Below are 22,240 nucleotides of genomic sequence, written 5' to 3'. Positions count from 1 at the left end.
TATTCACCTCATCTGCAGAAATGTAAGTCTTCTCAGAACTTTGAAGAGATGGAAGATCTTCTGATGGCGTAATCTATCAGCAAAAGCAAAAACTCCATCAGGATCAACACACAGAGGTATCAGGGTATGGAGAAACTGGGAATAGCGAAGGAGCAATGTAGTGTGACTCAAAAGGCAATCTACAGGCCAAATCAACAGAGTTTTTCCTTTTTGACCTACCTGGGTTTTGTCATATAGACATATTTGATGCCAGGAACGTTATTTGGAAGTGCTATTGCAAATAGAAGGATACTTTGTATTCAGCACCCATTTTTTTTTTTTTTTTTTAGTTTGAATTTGGAAAATTTCCCAGATTTTACATCTGGCTGTCTTTTTCCCACCTTAGAGGATAAGACCAACCAGGTGGATGGTGAGACTAAGTTTAGTCACTGGAGAGAAAACAAGTCTTCTTATATGTCATTTTTGAATTAACTCTTTAGGGGCTGTTTATATTTTCAGCATGAGCTAGATAATGATTTATAGACGCACCATTATTCTCATCTAAAAATGCATATCATTTGTTCATTTACAATATGCTGAGAATCTATTTTACCTTATGGAATTATAGATGTACTTATGGAAGATCATTTAGAATATAGTTTTGTTTCCATGCCCGCTGGTGAATTTAATGCAGCTTATAAAATAAAAAAGTTAAACGAGACCTGTTCCACAGAGCCACATATTAAAATATCTTTGGGTGGCATTTATTTGTATTATTGCAAAAATGGTTTTTAAGAAAAATATTTTTCTGGATAATAATAATGTCACCAATGGTTTTGGCTCTTTAACTGTAAGATGTATTTTGGAAGTGAAAGCTTGGGTAATATGAGTGTGAACGACCATTTTTTTCTGAGAAAACATTTCAAGTATCATGACAATTACCAAATTACTGATGGCTACCACTTTGAAGAATAATTTTGGATTATGGAGGTGACTATGTATCTGTCAAAATAACAGAAACCCACAGGATAGGCTGAAACTGGAAAGTGCTCCCCTGTCCCCCTGCTCATTCACACCTGCTCTTGGTAGATGAGGGTAGATCTTCTCCACCCCTTGGAGGTAATATTCGGCAAGTTCCATGACTTTTCTAGTCACTCTAAGAAAATCAAAAGCCTCCTAGGCCGTCTAGTCATAAAACAAATTCTCATTTTAAATCCCATGTAATAGCAAAACTTTATACTTCATGTCAAATTAAGGCTTCTCCTCTCCTCTGGCTTGGCCTGTTCCGGCTTGAATCTGCAGTGAGAGGCAGGTGTGGAGAATGGCTTTATGTTCTTATATTTCATTTCTTCTCCCCTATTTACTCCATGTGGCTGTCTCTGGGTTTTCCAAGATTGGAAGGAAGAAGGAAGAGAGGGGACACACAAGAAATACCATGATCTGGCATTGGATTCTCTGGTTTTGGCGGTTGTTCAAAGTTGACTCTGAAAAGCGAAGGGATACTTTTATGGGTCTATGAAGCTTGTCCCATTGGGTCCACTTGCGTAATCTTCCTATGACAAAAGCAATGTGTTCTCCATCTTCCACCTGGCTGTTTTAATTTTTTCCCTCAGCCTCAGGGCATGCAGTAGACCAACCCCTCATCCCTTCCATGCAGTTCTCTCAGCCAAAATCTAAACGGCTCCCGGCTTGTTCTGTCCTGCATAGCCAACAGCTGGTTCCTGAGAAATGCCTATATATCCTTGTCTCTACTATCATGTGTGCAGCTACAATTTACCTCAATACGACTTTCTTTCTAAGCTGCCATCAGTCACTTAGCTGTTTCTCCCTTGTCTATTTTTTTTCTGTGTGACTTAATTACCAGTTCACTGGGTCTCTGAACCCCAGGAGAGACACACCAGCTCCTCCCACCTGACTTGACACAAGGAGAAAACAGCCTCCTCCCTTTCCCCGTAGGTAGCAGGAGAGAAATGCCATAGCACTCCAATTCCTTTCTCCAAGGACATTCTCTTGAACAGCCTTTCAATCTCAAACTTTTTATACCCTCAGTGGGTTTTGGGCTAAAGGTCACAAAATTGGCTTTAACCCCTTCTTTTTGTATGTCATGCATAAGTGGTACAATACTTCACTTTAGAAAGGGGGATATCTTTCATCAATGTTCTCTCTCTTTTAGGCTCCATCCCAGAAACGAAGATAGAAATGGTCCACCCTTAACATCCTGGTAGATAAAGTAGACCAAAGCTATGAAATTTATGGTCATATTAAAGTTTTCTGTTCATCGTGTATGGATTCAGTAAAAAAACTGTATTACCAAAGTATAAAAATCCATTAACAGAATGAGAAATCAAATAGTGTCCTAAGCACTGTGTTTGTGTATCTTATTTTATCAACAATTCGGGTTACATATGTGAAAACGTCATAATACATAATGGCTAAATGAAAAACTGAGTTTAAAATTAGTTACATTTATTTATGTGCTTTGCAAACATTTACAGAACTCTAGTCTAGACTAGGCACAATGTTAGATGGAGGAGTCCCTATCCTTGAAGAGTGGGGCTAGGCAGGGAGATAGGGCAGAAGAAGCAATGTCTGTGGGTGTTCGGATCGGGTTAGGCTATCGAGTTGGCTATGTAAGGCTGGAAAGAAGAATAAAGGTTTGCCTAGAGTTACAGAGCTGGAGTAACTCAATGATAATCTTTCAGAGGAAAGACTAAAAAGCAACAAAATAAAATGATTTTTTTTTTCTTGCCTTGTCTTAGAATGACCTATATTGGCAAGGCCCAACTAGAAATCAGGTTGGAACTTGTAGTGCATTTTCCTTGAAAATAACTGTGGGTAGGTTCTTAGGCCTGTCGGCAATAGCCTGTTTAGGCCACAATACAATGGAGCACAGAATAAAAAAGACTCCACATAACTTCCTTGCAATTTTTAGAATGAGAAGCCTCATTTATGTTCTAGTTTGGAATTCCAAAAAACCATTTCCCTTTGCCCTGGCTGCAAAAGTGGGGCTGGTCCTGGTTCATGAAAAGCCCGTGAAAAGTTGGGTGAACTAGATACACTTGGGAACCAGTAACTTGTTAAACCTCAACATTTGTATGACAGAAGGCATCTTTCTGGGTCAATCTCATCCCTGTTCTTAGTTGAGGGAAATGGAGCTGCCACCTGGAGACAGCAGACGAGCCAGGGCCGGTGGAGCTGTGTGGGCCGTGTGAACGTGGGGTGCTGGTGTGCTGAGCACTGTCCGCACTAGAAGTGTGTGTTCTTTTGTCTTCCAAACCCTCTGAGAATTTTTGGAAGCGGTGGACTTTCTCCACAAATGCACATATACAGGTTTTTCATAAACGTTCAGAGGGTTTCTAGACCTCTTGACGCCCATCTATAGATCTCCTTTTTATACTACAAAAATAAAACATTCAATATGTTCTCATAAAAGAAAGCTTATATAACTACATCTAAGGAAAAAGTATACTAGAAGTGTAAAGGATAAAAATGTAATTATATATGTGTCTAAGACATATAGGTAAAGGCGTAGGAAAATAGGAGTGGCTTCTAGGAAAAGGGCTAGAGGGAAAAGATAGATTTAGACAATCAATTTAAAAGGGATGCTATGAAGAAAAACACATCCACTTGTAAATGAAAGTCACCAAATGAATGAAACTGAACTCTTCAAACAAATTTTTGTCTCTAACAACAACAACAACAAAAATAAAGAATAGGAATGTATCAACTTGGAAGTAGTGAAGGTGTTTTAAGAATAGCAATTTTCCACAAGTGATTAAGGAAATAATTTTTAAAAACTTTAAGAATTCCAAATCAATAGCTCTGAATAGTAGAATACTAAGAGATTTAGCCATTATTCTTATAGAATACCTAATAATTATTTTTGAAAATTAATTGTAGAGGCCAGATAATTGAGATTTGTACAAAATAATTATATTCTATTTTGATCTATATATACATACCATTTATATATTCTCCAAGGACCAGATCTTTCATTTATTAGTGCTTCCTCACAGAAAACCCTGTGAGATATAATTATTATTGATACAAAATATTTAAATCCTGGCAGTATGATTGGACAAGTGAGATGGTTGATATAAAAATCACTTTGAAGTTTAAGCAAATCTGGTTAACTATCTATACTACCTACATCAAATTAATGCATGTAATTGAATACTTTTCTTTGCACTCTGTAACCTTGATAAATAAGGAAAGCTTTAAGTGGCATTAGAAATAGGCTATTGAGGAGTTACTTGCCCAGAAGTGGATTTATGGGAGACATCAGAAATATTCAGAAGAAACACTAAAATGTGATCAACTTGGAAGAGAAACATAACCAAGTGTGCCTGGCATCTCTGCAAGATAATTTCAATAAATTGAAACGTGGATCTTAAAACATATATATAATATTGACATCTAGAGTGATCCTGGAGGGTTAAGTTGATAAGCTCTTATATTGTAAGTAATTAATTCCAGTTAGTGGGAGGTTTTGGGATCTGAACATCTTGGGGAAATGCTTCCACATTAAACTTTGGGGAGTTTTCTGGAGGGGAAGTGGCAGTAGTTTCTGCTAACCAAGAGACAATACAATCCATGGGGAAGTATATTGCTAAGAAGACAACGACAGGACTGATATTTGTGGGAATAAACCTGATGGTAAATCTGATATCTGTCATTATTTTGCCTCTGAAATGGACAGAATGAACAAGTGTGTTTCTAGTCTGATGTGAACTAAAAGATCTAGTCACACTTCTGAAAATCCCTAAATACTAGAGTTTGGTGTTTAAAGAAACATATCCTGATATTTGTCAAACAAGACGAGATAGATTATGAATGTTTATCTCTAATGCCAACTGTCCAAACCAAAGCTAGGAACATCTGTCAAATGATTTTTACTCTACTTTTTAATGCTATTTTTTACGTTTTAGTTTTTCCCAAACACAATATGACAGTTGTACTGAATGTCAATAAGAAAATTCATGACATCGTACCAGGAACATTGGACTCCTTGAAGTAGCTATAGGCTTGGAATCAATTATTTTTGTGTTTGGATATTATGACTGGGGAGTTCCACAGGGTATTATTTTTTTTCCTAAACATTCTAATGTCTTAATAATTTTTATGGCTTTGATAGTGGTTTATCTTGAAAATATGTATCTACTAAGCAAATTATTCACCTCACATTACTTGGTAAATTGAAGCATCTCTTTTATTTAATATTAAGGATAGCTGTCAATTAGAAAAAATGACTAGTAATAACTTGAAAAAACATTTGATAATTTATATTTAGCATAAAATGCTTATGACATTAGATAACAATTGAACATATTGGTTTTTGAAAATCTTGGCATGTTAAATGTTTTTTGAGTTTAAAAGCATGCAATGATTTAATTGATTAGGCTGTTTCACATTTTTTAAAAGCAGGAGCATTACTTACCCTGGAATCACTGAAATAACTCAAATCCTGTAATATTAAAAGACCCATGCAGTTGAAGCTGAAATGCCACTTGTCAAATATGAAAACGTGAAAACTGTCCAATATATCCTAATCGGTAAACACTTTTTTGGCTTCTGCTTTAGTGAAATACAGAATCAGGACAAATTTGCATAAAATCCAGAAAAAGCACAAAGCAAAATGTAGTTCTTCAAGGGGAGCATGGGACCCAGACTGACCACTCCACGTCCACTTTTTCTCTAGTATTTCTACCCAGTGATTGTCTCAGTGGAGGCGTAGAAGTACGGTTTCTGTGGAAAAATTCATAAAGTTAAAGAAACAGTCAAAATATTAACAGAAGATATTGCCCATTAGTCTTTGACCAAGTGATGTAAAGTGGCAACTCTCGAGTCCCTGACTAACTTGTTGCTGTTTCCTGATCCTTCCCTAATTAAAATGAGGACTTTTAAACCCTCATTGCTGTTAAACCCTCTTGCTGTTAAACATTTACACAGTCTTCTGCATATATTCATCAACTCTATTACCAATGCCCCTGAAAGCAAGAAACATTCTTTCTCCTATAACTATGAGTATGTTTTTTTTTCTTCTTTATAGAGAGAAAAAAGATCACTCAGCAAGATAATAAAAAATGGAAAATTCTTTTCATGGTGTTATTTTTGTAGGAGTAACAGGAGGTGGTTAATTCTGAACATTTATCTGAAACTTTATACCAGCTTTGCCCTGGGCGAGTTTGCAAATCTTCGTTCCTGCCATTGGGTCTGACTGAGGAACTTCCATTTGCAGAACCGTATGTGCTAAAACTAGTCCTTGGGGTCACCCTGGCAACCACACAGTCCCCTCATTCCAAGCCACACTGTGCTTTGCCAATGAGAGGGACAAAATGGAGGATCCTAATGTGATGCTGAGAAGAAGGAAAGAAAATAGGAGAAAATTTCAAAATCAGATGAGGTGATTTCACACCCCTCCAGAAAAACTTTTGTTAAAACACAGGTGATCTAAGCAGAAATGGATCGTTGTTCACTCTTCCATAAATAGAATAATAGAATGTGTTCTGTGATGGTTGTGATGAGAAGTATAATTTAGAAATACAAATATAAAAGACTCAGAGTAAACCATATATCCAGCATAGAAATCCAAACTATCCTTGTTTTAAAGGAATTATTGTCCAGGAGTGACAAGAGCAATTTAACGCACGAAAGCAATGTGGCCGGGTGTACTGGCTCACGTCTGTAATCCCAGCTACTTGGGAGGCGGAGGTAGGAGAATTGCTTGAGGCCAGGAGTTTGAGAGCAGCTTGGGCAACATAGTGAGACCTCATCTAAAAAAAAAAAAAAAAAAAGCAATGCTTAAAACTAGCCTTAAGAAATAGTTTTCAATTTTGCATGTTCTCCCATGACACTCCCCTTCTATCTTGATGTGTCTCTATTCATCCCCTTGCCCTCCCTCTCTCATACATGTACACATATTTTCTCTCTTTGTCTTTTTTACTTGGTAGATGAAACAATAAATACATGAAAGAGAGCACCTAAAAGCTGAAGTAAAAAAAATCTTAAAACATACAAAAACAAAAAGAATTTTCTTTTCCTTGATTATGATAGGGATATGAGTGGAAATATATTTGGGTTCTGAGAAAATAAAGTTTTACCTCTCACTTTGACATTTTGCCTTGTTAATAGAAAATAGCACCCCTTGGAGAATCTAGTTTTTAATTCAGAGTTCCGTTAATCACTGAGCAGGAGCCATTCTTTCAGTCTGAGGATGAGATGGTTGGTAGTCCTGATTTTATACAGAGAAAGACATCTTTGTAGACCTTAAACGATCCCTTGAATCCAAAGGGGGTGGGGGGAAAACAACAACTGTAGGAATCTGTGACTCTAGTTAAACAGCAGCCTAAAAATTTATGTCAGCATTAAAGGAGAGTTTAATGCATACATGCAATCTAATTTGAGCTGTCAGTCAAATGTTTATTTTAAAAGCAAATAACTTAAAATACTTGTACCTATCCAGATGTAGGCTCTGCTCCTTGCATTACTAAAAGGCCGGCAGTATTCTGTCAACAGGATGTTTGAAGACACATGGGATTGGTTATAATGCTTAATCATGTTTAAAGCTGGACTGATATTGCTGTTAATGTTAATGATAACAAATTGAGTTTGAAAATGGTTGCATATTTCAGTGACTTTTATTCTGGCTAAAATACCAGAAAGAGATAATTTTATTTTTTTCTGCAGGAGATTATGATTTAAGTTTACACGTAAAGTTGTATCTGTCTATGTGTGGAGGAACTGAAATCGTTTCCCCAAGTCTAATCACATCTTTTCACTCTGGCCTTGTTCTCCACTCTTCAGTATTTGGGGATGGGTGAAAGATGGTTAAAAACAAAACAAAACAAACAAACAAACAAACAAACAAACAAAAACCAGGACAAAAGGATTTGGAAAGGTGAGGGGAAAGGGATGGAAGGACAGGAAACAAAATTTAGGGAGAAGGAAGAAGTAAAGGAGTGAAATCAAGACTGCCTACACCTTTCCAATCTCCTTCTTACCGCCCATCACCAGCCACATCAAACACTACCAGTCAAGTTGGAAGAGGCAGAAAAAAAATTTAGATACCAAATAAACAAAACCCAGAAAAGTCACAGAATGCTGTGTAGTTAATCTGTATTAGGAATGACCTGAATTTTTGTTCCTGTACAAGTCAGAAAAGCTCCTATAACCCACAATTCTGTACATAAAATTCCTTGGCAGTTGCCATTGCTAATCTTCTGGTCTTTTCCTCTCTCTGAGAAATAATGCTATAAATGCAACTACTGTCAATCATGGAAGGCTGCCTCAAGGTTATGCCAGGTCAGATCTGGAAACCTAAGGATCTGTGAGTGAGGTGTTGATGGCAGGGTGGGTGGCAAATGTGAATGGAGAAAACTTGAAATTTACAAGCTGCTGTCACAGGGAGATTAGGGATAAAAGAAGGCACAGGTTTGAAAGGGAAAGTCAGAGTGAAGGAAGATCAGGAAGTAGAGCACAAAAATATGTTTTGGCTTTGTTACAGAAAGGTTCACGAATTTAAGGATATAACAGCCAACTAAAAATCTAAATTTATAGCAAACGTAATTGTTCCTTATAACATGACCAAATAATATTCCATCTTCCTGTTGAATTTCTCCTTTATTTCATGTGAACTGCCTGTCTCACAAGACATCCCTATGTTTCTCTGAGTTGCACAGTTTCTGTATATCTTAAGTGTTTCCCACTTTTCTGTTTGGAATTAAGTTTGTTTGTCTCAACAGATTGTACATGATTAAAAAGGATGGCAGTTAAGTCAGCCAACACACATGCCTTTGACAGGAAAAATGAACTCAGGAGTAAATAAAAGTAGAAAAAGAAGAGATAAGTTAGTCATATTTCCCAGCTTTTCCTCAGTTTCCCCATATCCCTTTCTGGCTCCTGCAGGACTGTTCTAAATGCTTAATGAACTGTCACAAACTACTGAAAATGCTTTTCTAACAGCTCATTCACAAGTTTTCAACATATTTTCACAAATTGATGTTTGTCTGTATACTTTACCTGAATAAGGTGATTTTTATGCTAAGTACATTTAAAAATGTAAATTTTAATAATTTTTTCAAATTATGAAAAAATTTCTAGTAATTAAAAGATATTTGTCATCTCTCTTTCCTTCACTATGAAACAGTCATCAGGGTTGTTCAATGGCAGTTGAGAATGGATGTGTGTAATTGATGCAGTTTGATATTTCTATTTTTAGTGTAGAATACACCCCAACAGAATGTCTTAATGTTCAGTAACTTCATGGCAGAATTGTCAACCAGATCCTTCCACATTCAGTTACTACAGTACCTCCATTTCAAAAAAGATTTGAAAGAATCAAAGATTTGATTTACATAACCAAACCTAATCAGCCATTCTTTGGGATGGAAACAGATGACACTGATAATAGAATGAAAAAATCTAAAATTTATATAAAATATCATTAATATTTTTCTTCAGTTTCATATATATCATTATAATCAGTCTATTCAAAATATTCAACAGTTCCTTTCTCTCATGTATTTGAAATTAAATGGGACCATGAAAATAGAAAGTCTAGAATTGCTTTATGATTGTTTGAAAATGTCAGAGGTAATGGAGATGAGTTTAAGCTATTATTAACAAAGGCTGTAGGTATCACACACAAAGGAAACAGGAGCATCTTCCTAGAGCCAAATACTCTCTTGAGTTACTCCACAAATGTAATTCATATAAAATCTGTCAAAAGAATAGCTGGGAAGTATGGATTTGCTTTAATAAAATATTTTAAGCCTGTGGATCTTATGAATTCTGAGCATGAGGAAATTTCTTTACTGGAATGGAAGGAAATTACTAGCTCACCGTGATGGTTCCCACAAAAAATGTCTCATGGACCTTTTCCCTGGGCTCTTTCTTGGGCTTTTATGACCACATGTTCTGTGACTTTTCCTGTTGCCTTTCTGTTGGTGGTTTCTCAGCTTCATTTATGAGCTCCCCTGTCTCTCTATGGCCCTTACATGGTGATACTATTGGGGTGTTGGCTTAGGTCCTCTTCTCTCCTCCCTACACTCACTCTCCTTGGGTCCATTCACCCAGGACTTTGGCTATCTTATGCAGAACAAGAGCTCTCAAGTGAACATCTCTAGTCTACTTGTCACTCATGACCTTCAGATCTGAAGATCTATTGAACCATTCTGCTTGACTCTCCTATGTCCACTCAGAATCAGCATGCCACTAGCCAAGCTCACGGACCTCAGGCCCTCCATTCTGCCCTATCTTCTGCGTTTACTCTTCATGAGTATTGCCATTATCCATCTTGGGGCCAAGAGATGGAGCAGAGTCATCACAACTCTGCCTTCTCTCTCAGTACCCACAGTCAATTAACCACCAACCATTCTCCCTCTTACATGTCTCTCCATTCTGGGCTCCCTTCACAATCACCTATTGTTTAGGCTACTGTCATCTCTCTCATGGATTAGTGCAAAAAAGTCCTAATGGATCTTCCTGCCTCCAATTTTGCTTCCCTTCAACCCATTTCTCAAATCACCCTCAGAGTGATTTTCTAGTGAACCTGTCCTTATTATTTCCCTGTTGTAGCTCTCTAATGTCCCAGTGCCCTCGGGTTAAGTCTAGTCTCCTTAATGAGTTTTCCATGGTCCTTTGTGCTTTGACCCCTGACTGCTTCCCCAGTCTTCTCTCTCCTTCTCCCTATTACATTTGTGCTCTTTCCGGAGCCTCGTGGAATTTCTATATTTCAGATCCTCAGATGGAACATGCTTTCTTTCCTTTCTATGGGTCTTTGCTCATGGTATTCCCTTTTCTCCCCCAGAGGGGCTGTTTTGTGTTGTAGTGAAGAGCAGAGGCTCTTAAATGGGACTGCTTGAATTGGAATCCTGGTTCCCCGTTTCCCAGTCCTTCCCCTTCCTGGGCCTTGATGGTGAAAGTGAGGATGATGTGTTGTTGTTGTTGATGATAATGATAATATTAGCAATAGCATATACCTTTAGGGGCTATTATAAAGATTGAGTGGGACTTAGAGTGGGATCTAGCAAGCATTCAATCAATATTAGCAGCCATGACTATTATTTCTCACCTAATTAGAGATCATTTTTCTGGAAATCCTTCTCTGAGGCCCTGCATCTGATTATGTGCTCTTTTAATCTTTTTCCATCACATGCTGCATGCACCCTTATGATTGCAGGTATCACACTATATGGTAACTGACTCTGGTTATCTTTGTTCCTTGATTGATTATAAATTTCTTGAGGTCAGGATTTTCTTTTGCTCACCGTTGCCTCATCACTGCATCTAAAACAGTGTCTGGCTCATAATAAGTGCTCAATAAATGTTTCCTTAAAGAATTTAGGTCATTTGTAATTAATTACCATAGGCAGCTCAATTTCCACACAGAAAAATCTTTGCTTTTCAAGAACTAGGATTTCAGGAAAAAAGATGAGATTCAATGTCTCTGTATTTACATGTTCTATCCTGGCAATGTATTTTAAGGAAGTATTTATATTTAACTGGGGTGTTATGTTGAACTGAGGAGATGTACAGCTAGTTGGGCTTCTCTCCTGTAAACAACAAAAACCAATAAGGAGACAATTATAAATAGCTTTCCTAGTATAGTCAAAATCTGCCTGAGGTTACTGCTGTGTGATCAGAACTATCAAATGTTTCCAACCCTTTATAGAACTTAATAGAGAAGAGGCATAGAAGGTGAAAAGAAAATACACTTTTTACAATGTGAGAGAAGTACAAAGACCCCGGGATTAGAAACAGGCAAGGAGTTGGTTATGAGGAACCAGGAAAAGCCTCACCAATAGCAAGTAGATTCCGCCAGCTTCTTTCTTGCTCTTTTTGAGAGCCGTCTCTGAGCTCTGTCATTCTGTCAGTCCTTATTTCTGTCTCCATTTGTCTTCTGTGCTTGCCACTGATACTCCTCCTACTGATGTCCGTCCTCTCACTGAATTTTAAACAATATAGGTTGGAAGGTGGTTGCTGCAAGATCATTTCTACTATGGATCTACTTTAAACATGTAAGATAAAAATGTTCCTTTAAATGACATATTTTAATTCCTCATTCTTTTTTTTTCTGTTTCAATCCAAATCAGAATAAGGAGAACATGTCTAGAAAAAAATAACACTAGTTTTATATAGAATTGAGCAAAATTTTTTTCCAACTAAAAGACAAATTTTTACCATTGGTGGAAGGGCAAAAAGAGGAGGCATTTTGCAGGTATACTTCATACTCCCTTTGTTAGTCATCAAGTGGGGCCTTATAATCAAAAGAAGCATGTGTTTTATAGAGAAGGGAAGAATATCAAAATTGGTTAGTAGAAATAATAGAAGTGGCCAGTAAATTGAGGAAAAATGAACAGGTAGATGAGATATGGTGGGGAAACACACAAAACAAAGAAGAAAATACCTCAAAATGTCTGTAATGTGGTGATCTCAGGTCAGAAGCAAGTCAAGTGGTCAGGTGATGAGTCGAGGTCTTAGTGAAGCATTAACCGTACCTGTACTACTTCTAGTTACTTCAGAATGAGTCCTCATCTCATATATATGCTTGCTCTTTCTCGCTCTCTCTCTTTTTACTTTTTCATTCTGTAAAGTTTCAAACATAAAAAAAAGCTGACAGGATTGAGTATAACAAACTTCTGTACCTATCAGTCAGCTTCCCCAATGATAATTATAATGAGATATATACATATATGACCTGTCAGGGTCTTGGCAAGAGATGACGTACTTAAACAGGAGAACTGGAGAAGCGTTTGATAAAGGGATTATTTATGAAGGTGTGGCCAGGCTTTGGGGACTCAACAAGGGGCATGAAGGACCCTGGAACCAATAACAATGGAGACTGTTACCATCCCTAGGCCTGAAGGCACAAGAGGAAGTGGCTGTTATTGAAGCCCAGAGAGGCTGTCTGGCTGGAGCGGTGACCCTCAGTGAGGGACCTCTTCAACACTGGCATCCTGGCAGGGAGAGATTCTGACATGTGCTACAACACGGATGAAACTTGAGGACATTATGCTAAGTAAAATAAGCCAGTTACCAAAAGTCAAATGCTGTATGATTCTGGTTATATGAGGTACATGGAGTAGACAAATTCACAGAGACAAAATGTAGAAGGGTGGTTGCCAGAAGCTGCAGGGAGGGGAGAATAGGGTTTTTAAACAGGCATAGAGTTTTACTTTTTCAAGATGAAAAGGGTTCTGTTGACTGGTTGCACAACAACATGAATGTACTTAACACTACTGAACTGTATTTAAAACGGTATTATTGGCAGAATTGCGTCCCTCCAAATTTCATATACTGAAGCCCTAACCCCTAGTACCTTAGAATGTGGTTACATTTGGAGATAGTGCCTTTAAAGAAGTAGTTAAATTAATATGAGACTGTAGGGTGGACCCTATTCCAATGGGACTGTCCTATAAGAAAAGCAAATTCGAACACACAGAGAAACACCAGGGATGTACATACACAGAGAAAAGACCATGTGAGGACACAGTGAGAAAGTGGCCATCTGCAAGCCAAAGGGAGAGATCATGGAGAAACCAGACCTACACATTTATCTTGGACTTCCAGCATCTAGAAAATGAAAAAATAATTTCCTGTTGTTTAAGCTACCAATCTGTGGTATTTGTTACAGCAGCCCTAGCAAACTAATAAAGATGATGAATTTTACTTACACATATTTTACCACAATTATAAACTACATTAGAAAGCAATAGTCTACCTGGCTTTAATCTTGAAAGAAAGTCTGGGGAGAAGTTTGTGAAGCAATAAACGATGAGATTGTGAAGAAAGATATATTCTGCATAAAATATTTTGACTGGGATTGTGTGTTCACATACATCTTGAGTACTCCAGAGAAATTACATAGATTTCTGAATTTGACTGAGGTCAAAGTAGATAAAATAAAGGTTTGTGGTCCTTATTTTCTTTGTTTATTGTGATCATTGATTGAAAGGAAGCTCTTGAGAGGGCAATGTGGGTCCTTGAGACTTTCCCAATAGTACAGGTATCACACAATCGTGACAGTTCTCACATTTATAAATAAACTTCTCCATGCTAATATAGTGTTGGAAAGATAGATATTGATGACATAAACTAAATATTACTATTCCCACATTACCGATGAAATTAAAGCTCAAAGATGTTAAGTTGCTTAAGTACCTGTACCTCATAACACATGTATTATATATGTAACCGGGCTTGAAGCAGGGGAAAACATATATAGTTTTTAGCTCCAGCAGCTGCAGTATCTGAGACATGTCCAACAGGAAACAATCATGTGGCAAGGGCCTTTTAGATAATAGGAAGAAATTATTTTCTAAACCACACATATTGAAAGTCTTCCTATTATTGTTGAAAGTAGGACCTGGGGAGATCCATAAAATCTTTCCAAACTTACTTGTGCTAGGCTTTGGGTTTGTTCATAGCTATCTTTTAAATTAACTTTATGGAAGCATAATTGACATGATAAGTGCACTCATTTTAAGTGGAGAATTTGATGAGCTTTGACAAATACACACACACACCCCCCCACCCCACACCCCTGTAAACTACTACCAAAATCAAGATACAGTAATTTTTCTTTATTTTAACTTTTATTTTAGAATCAGGGATACACGTGCAGGCTTATTACACAGTTATATTGTGTGATGCTGAAGTTTGGATTATGAATGAGTCCATCACCCGGGTAGTGAGTATAGTCCTCAGTAAGTAGTTTTCTTCCAACCTGTCCCCCACTCCCTCCCTTCCCTAGTCTTTTATTCCCTAACGTCTATTATTCCCATTTTTACATCCATGTTTACCCAAAGGTTAGTACCCATTTGTAAGTGAGAACATGTGGTATTTTTTTTTCAAGATACAGAACTCTTTCACCACCCTTGTATAAGTCATGGTTCTCCAGAATATAGAATATATCTATTGGTTCTGTTTTTATATTATTAACAACAACTAATTAACAAAAAATATTATTTGTGTTGTTAACAATGTATATGCCATACAGAATTGGCTCATTTGGTTATGAGGGCTGAAGAGTCTCAAGATGTGCAGTTGGCAAGCAGGACATCCAGAAGAGCTGGTGCTGTAAGTTCCAATTTGAGAGCAGGAGAAGACCCATGGCCCAGCTCAAACACTCGGGCAGGAGGACTTCCCTCTTAATCTGCCTTTTTGTTCTTCTCAGGTCTTTGATGGGTTGGATGAAGCCCTTCCACATTGAGAGGACAGCCTGCTTTACTCAGTCTACTGATTGCAATGTTAACCTCACCCAGAAACACTCTCACAGACACATCCAGAATAGTGTTCGGCTGGATGTTGGAGTACCTTGTGGCTCAGTCAAGCTTACACATAAAATTAACCATCACAACCCCCCAGATTTCCATATATCCTTTATCAGTCAGCATTTCCATCTCCACTTCCTTATCTTCTCAATACTTCCACACCAGGAAAGTACTGATTTTCTTTCTATTACTGTAGATAAGATTTTTTTCCCCCTGAAATTTCATATAAATGAAATTATACACTGGTGGTTTTGTTTTGGTCTGGATTCTTTCAGTGAGCAAATGTTTTTGAAATTAATTCATTTTGTCTATGTATCAGCAGTTTATTCCTTTTAGTGGTTTTTATTGCTGAGTAGTGTTCCATTGAATGGATATACCACAACTGGTTTATCCATTCTCCTGTTGAAAGACACTGGCTATTGTAAAAAAAGCAGCTACGAACATTCAAGTACACTTGCTGTATGAGCACATGCTTTCATTTCTTTCAGGCAAGTACCTATGAGTGGGAATGCTGAGTTGAATACACATGTTTAACAAAAAACTGTCAAACTGTTTTCCAAAGAGGTACCATTTTGCATTCCCATCAGCAATATACAGATTGAGCATCCTACCCTGAAAATCTGAAATTCACAGTGTTCCAAGATCCAAAACATTTTGAGTGCTGACATTATGCTGAAAGAAAATGGTCTTTGGACCATTTTAGATTTTGGATTTTTGGATTGGGGTGCTCAACCAGTCCATATAATCCAAATACTCTAAATTTCCCGAAAATTCAAAATCTGAAACACTTCTGTGCCTAAGTATTTTAGAAAAGGGATATTCAACCTGTGTAAGAGTTCCGGTTGCTCCACATTCTCACCAGCACTTGGTACTATTGGCTTCTTTAATTTAGTCATTCTAGTGGGGATGTAGTAGTTTTTCACCATGGTTTGAATTTGAATTTCTCCGATGACTAATGATGTTGAACACTTTTTCACATGCTTATTGCCATTTCTACATCTTCTTCTGTGAAGTGTCTGTCCAAATTTTTGGTTCATTCATCATTGTGTTTTTTGTCTTATTATTGAATTATTTAGACACTAATACAAGTACTTTGTCAGATATGTGTTTTGTGAATATGTTTTCCCAGTTAGTGGCTTGCCTTTCTGTATCTTAATAGTGTCTTTTGGAAAGTTTTAATTTTACTGAAGTTTAACTATTTTTTTCTTTTTATGGTTATTGTGTTTTTGGTGTTCATTAGAGAAATCATTGCCCATCCCAAAGACACAAAAGGATTGTTTTTTTTTAGGTCAGGAATTTTGAAGGAGGTATTTTATAACAGACATTTATGCTGGAGCAGGGTCATGTAAACTCGAAAATTAGTAAATTTAAAAGGCAATAGCCAGAGCTAGAATTATAGCTTAATGATTATATGTTTAAGATAGTGATTTAAACAAGTTCCGTATTGGAAACAGAAATTTCCAAAATTAGCATATCACCTCTACAGAATGAAATTCCTAACTCGACGTGGAGCAGTGTGTGCTATCGAGAGCTGACCTCATGAGGGTTGCACATGTGCATGGCCAAAACCAAAATGAGAACAGAGGCAAACCAAAACTATAATCAAGGCAAATGAGGAACAAATCTGACCAAGGGTGCTGCTGATATGGGAGTGACAAGGGAGAGCTAAAAGCAAGTGTGTATTATTTATAAGTTGCATATATATTTATGCTTGAGTTAACTTTAGTAAGTTGTATATATTGCATTTTAAAACAGTCATTTTTGTTTTCCTGATTAAAATTCTTCTGTGATTTATTTACTTAAGGCTTGAAGTAGAGATATCTGAATTGAGTGGTACCAACCAACATTCTAGCACTTCTGAGCAATATCCTGGTGTAGCCAGGATAAAGGGCTTTATTTGCTTCTAACATGGAACCTAGAGTAGATAATTTTTAAAGTGGAAGATAAATCATTGTATTTCTTTGTCATCTAGGGTTTTGATGAGGTGAATAAAAGAAGAACCCCTTGTCCATTTGAGAGCTAAACTTGAACTGAACATTTCTTTACCTTGTGAAATGTTCAGTTAAGTGCTTTTGCACTTTAATTTTCCAGCCTGGACCAAGACCAGAAATGCCAAAATGATATGAGAAAGGCTGTTCTTACTGTTTTTCTGGCTGGGATTGGAAGAGAAAGTGCCAGCAATCTTGTGAGAAAGCCTGTTCTCTAAAGATCTGCAACCCAGTTTGCAGAATCATGGGGTTTGGATAGTTCAGATGAGTTTGGCTGAGTATCCTGGTGTGCTCATCCGAATCACACCCTGCAGAAAGCATTTTGTCTTATCGAAGTCAACCACAGAATACTTTGTGTACTTCTTCAGACATCTTAACCATTATGTGTGCCCATCCAGATAAACCGCTAAAGGCTAGCTGAACACTGCCAAACTGAAACGTTTGAGTGTAATCCCTACAACTAGGTTTCAGATTTCAACCTGAAATAATGAAAATAGTAATCACAGTGATGGTTTTATAAAACGTTTACACTACAGAAGGCATTAGGGGTGATTTAGCTTAACCCCTCATTTTATAGTTTAGAAATTTAAGGTTCAGAGAGGTGAGGTTATTTGCTCAGTATCATGTAGCAAGTTACAAGCAGAGTCCAGCCTGGAAAATAGGATCCCCTCTTCCCTACAATTCATTATAACATAGGCTGAGTGATCTGCTCTTTAACATATCTGTGCCTAAAAGGGGAAAAAAAGTAGCTATAAAGTAGATATATGGTCATGGTATGGCAAGTAGAAAGGAAATTCTTTGATGCTTTGAAATGGAAGACTATCGTTTCAATATTCAGGTCTGGAGTGCCAAACAGCATATTCAAAATTATTAAAATCCCTCATTGATATAGTTTTAATGTATGTTAAATTTTTTGTCATATTATATGTTAGAAGTTTTTCTTTCAGTAGGCTTTTGAGAAATTTTTTAAGGAAGGAAGTGACATGGTTTGGCTCTGTGTCCCCACCCAAATCTCATGTTTAATTGTAATTCCCAGTATTGGAGGTGGGGCCTGGTAGGGGGTGATTGGATCATGGAGGTGATTTCTAATGGTTTAGCACCATCTCCCCTAGTGCTGTCTCCAGATGGAGTTCTCATGAAATCTGGTTATTTGAAAGTGTGTAACACCTCCCCCTTTGCACATGTTCTTTCTCCTGCCAGTCATGTAAAGATGTGCTTGCTTCTCCTTTGCCTTCCATCATGATGTAAGTTTCCTGAGGCCTCCCCAGAAGCAGAAGCCTGGACAACCCGCAGAACCATGAGCCAATTAAACCTCTTTTCTTTATAAATTACCCAATGTCAGATATATCTTTATAGCAGTGTAAGAACAGGCTAGTACCAGAAGTTATTGCTTTCAGTATCTAAACTGGGAATACTAATTCACACACATCTATTCAGAATCGGCAGTGGAAGTAACCATTCATCACGATCGTCCTATCTAGGGTATGGTAAGGACAAGGCATCTAGGCTGAACACTGACAAGCGTGGAACAAACATCATTGGTGGCCCTATAGAAAGGATCAGTGTCAATGTCCCTGAATGAAAATCCTTGCTCATGTGGGACCAAGTGACCTCAGTGGCAGGCAGTGTTGCCAGTTCATGGCCTTCTTTTATGAAACAACACAATGGTTGCTCCATAGTTGTTTCTGTACCTGGAAACAATTGAAGCCTACTCACTTCCAAATATACAAAATGATGGATACTTCTCTATTGCCAAATCCCTTTTTTCCTCCCCTTGTGGGATACCTATTTCTCATTTTTTTGTTCTTTTTCCTTCATATATATGCCATATATATATGGATGTAGAATGGGGGAAAAAGAACTATATATATAGCGAGAATAGTAATCACAGTGACATACATATATGTATATATTTCTTTTTCCCCATTTCTACAGCCATATATATATGACACATATGTATATTTATATATGGTATGCCATATATATACACATGCCATATATATATGGCTGTAGAAATATATATATTTATATATATGGCATGTCATATATACACACATATATATACACATATATACATGTATATATGTGTGTGTGTATATATACGTATATGTGTATATATAACACCTCCTGTTTCTCAGTTAGGAAACCAACCAGCCAGTCTCTATATTGGGTACCATATATATTTCTTTAACAACAATACTATGGGAACCCGGCGGGAAAGAATGTAAATAGATTTCCAACATGACCACATCATCTCCTCTTAACGTGCAGGAAAAGTATTTCTATGTGCATAGCATATGCACTATAGAGTTTCTATAGTATTAAACACTTAAAAGTTATGAAAAAATCTGTACTGAAGCAAACATGAAGAATTTTGGTGACCATCACAAGTGAAACCTTAACTCTGCAGCATATATATATTTTACTACATGGGCTAAATACCCACTTGTTGGAGTAATATAAAGGAACCTGTGCTATTCTCCAGAGCTGACAGATTATTCTTAAAGCACTTAAATACAGTCACATGTCACTTAACAACAGGGATACATTTTGAAAAATGCATTTTTTAGGTGATTTCATAATTATGCAAACATCAGAGGGTTATTTAGACAAACCTAGATGGTATAACCTACTATACACATCTAGACTATATATAAGGCAGCCTATTGATCATAGGCTATGCACCTGTATACAGCATGTGACCTTTCTGAATACTGTAAGCAACTGTAATACACTGGCAAGTATTTGTGTCTCTAAACACACTCACATGTAGAAAAATTACAGTAGATATACAGTATTTTAATCTTATGGGACTGCCATCATACATGTAGTCTGTTGACCAAAACATGACTATACAGCCCATGACTATAATGGTTTAATTCCTAATGACTATTGGTTGGGATAATGTAGGCACAGTGGCTTTTTCAGAGTACTATGGACAGGCATAATATTCATACGATGATAGTAGTGCCATTTATTTTCCTTATCTTATTTACTATCATTGGTTTTATTTAGCAGATGCCACAATGTAGGCAATTAATATTAATGGCAGTTTTGAACAGTTTGAAACCAGGCTTTCGAGTCAACCAGCTGGTTCAGAAATGGTATTTATGTACACATGCATTCTATGTGATAACAAACCTAATGCAAAATACATTTTTTAACTATGTAAAATCTCACCTAAACTTCTACTCTTTAAATAGCTATCTATTGTACTGTGGAGATTTAAAAAAACATAAAACAATTCTTAAGCACTAGGTCTTACTATGAAATACAGGATGTATTCATTAGAAACTCATGAGGCTTAATAAGAGCTACTCCCTGTTGGATCAACAAAACAAAGATTCCTTAGTAATCTTGGACATTTGCAAACCAGGATCTGTGTATTCACGGTAGCAGGAGCAAAGAGTGTGGAACCAAGGTGGTTGCCACCAGCAAGGTTCCAGGCAAACCATGCAGCAGGCCTTTGATTAGTCATCCTCTCACCTTCCTTTCTTTACTCCTTCCTCTCTCCAAGTCCACCCTCCCCACACCACCCCTGCTCTGGCTGTTGGTCTGCCTGCTTACTGCTACTTTCTTGTTTTTCCCTTCCTACAAGCTGGGATACTTTCTCTCTCTCTTCTCTATCCTCCAGTAGAAAACACCCATTCCTCAGCAGATATACATTATTTTGAAGAGACTGTTAAATTAGATAGTGAGTTCTGAGATACTCATTGTATGACATGTATCCTGTAATTGCATTTTGAAAAAGTAGATTATTAAATGAAATAAATATAAATTAACATGGGAATGTTTCTAAGTAGGAAGAGATTTGTTGGTATTTTCCCCCTACTTTGGCCTACTGTCAATGTGTTTTCAATAAATTTAAAAAATAGTGCTCAATAAGAAATCACTTTACTTGTAAAACTCTGCAGACTCTCTCCCTGGCCAAAAAAATCCTAGTGAGGATAAAAAGCTGTGCCTTCAGAGGAATTAAGCAATTCAAATAAGTAAGACTCGAATACCCTCCTTTTTTCTTAATAGTAGTTGTATTTCCGTGTTCTTAGTTTCTTGTGCAGATTTCCAGAGATTTAAAAAATGTTTATGTAAGCAAATGCTACACACATTCCTTTCCCCACTTTTTAAACAAATGTAGCATACAATACATCCTCCCCCCACTTAACATTATATCTTACACATTTTTACTTATCGGTAGCACAGAACTTCCTCATTTTTTAAGTTTCTTTTTTTATTGTGGTTGAATAGTATCCCATTATTTGGATGTGCCATACTTTATTTAAAGTTTTTTATTGATGAACTTTTAGATTGTTCCCATCATTTGCTATTATAAGAACTGCAGCAGTAAATAACCTTGCACATTCATGATTTTGCCCATGTGTGAATATATCTGTAGAAGAAACTCCTAGAATTGGAACTGCTGAGTCAAAGAGTATATGCATTTGTAATTTCAATAAATATTGCCAAATTGCCTTCCAGAATGATTATACCTATTTACACTCCCACCAGCAATGAATCACTGTTCCCGTTTCTCTCTATCTTGCCAATCCTAAGGGTTGTCAAATTTTTGGATTTTTACCAATCTGATAGTGAAATATGGTATCTTGATGTAATTTTAATTTGCATTTTTTTCTATGTAGGAGTGATTTGAACATCTTTTCATATATTTATGAGTCATTTGTATTTCTTTTTCTGTGAACTATTACTCACTTTCTAATAGGGTTTTTTTTCCCTTTTTGAATTCCATTTTCTCTTTATATATTAGAGAGTTTAGTTCTTTGACTGTATTGTAAATTGCAAATATTTTTTCCTAGCTTGTTGCTGTCTCTTAACTTAAACAAGTTGTTTTAAAGACCAATATTGGCAATTGCATTAGTGTTCCATGTCATTTTACTTGCAGACACAGCTATGGATGAGGATAGAAAGATAGATAGATACACACAGATAGATAGTGTATGCACTAAAATATATATATATATATTAGCAGGCCCTCTTTTTTTCTTG

This window comes from Papio anubis, chromosome 5 (assembly GCF_008728515.1).
Source record: "Papio anubis isolate 15944 chromosome 5, Panubis1.0, whole genome shotgun sequence".
Lineage (NCBI taxonomy): Eukaryota > Metazoa > Chordata > Mammalia > Primates > Cercopithecidae > Papio > Papio anubis.
This window is presented reverse-complemented; position numbering follows the sequence as displayed.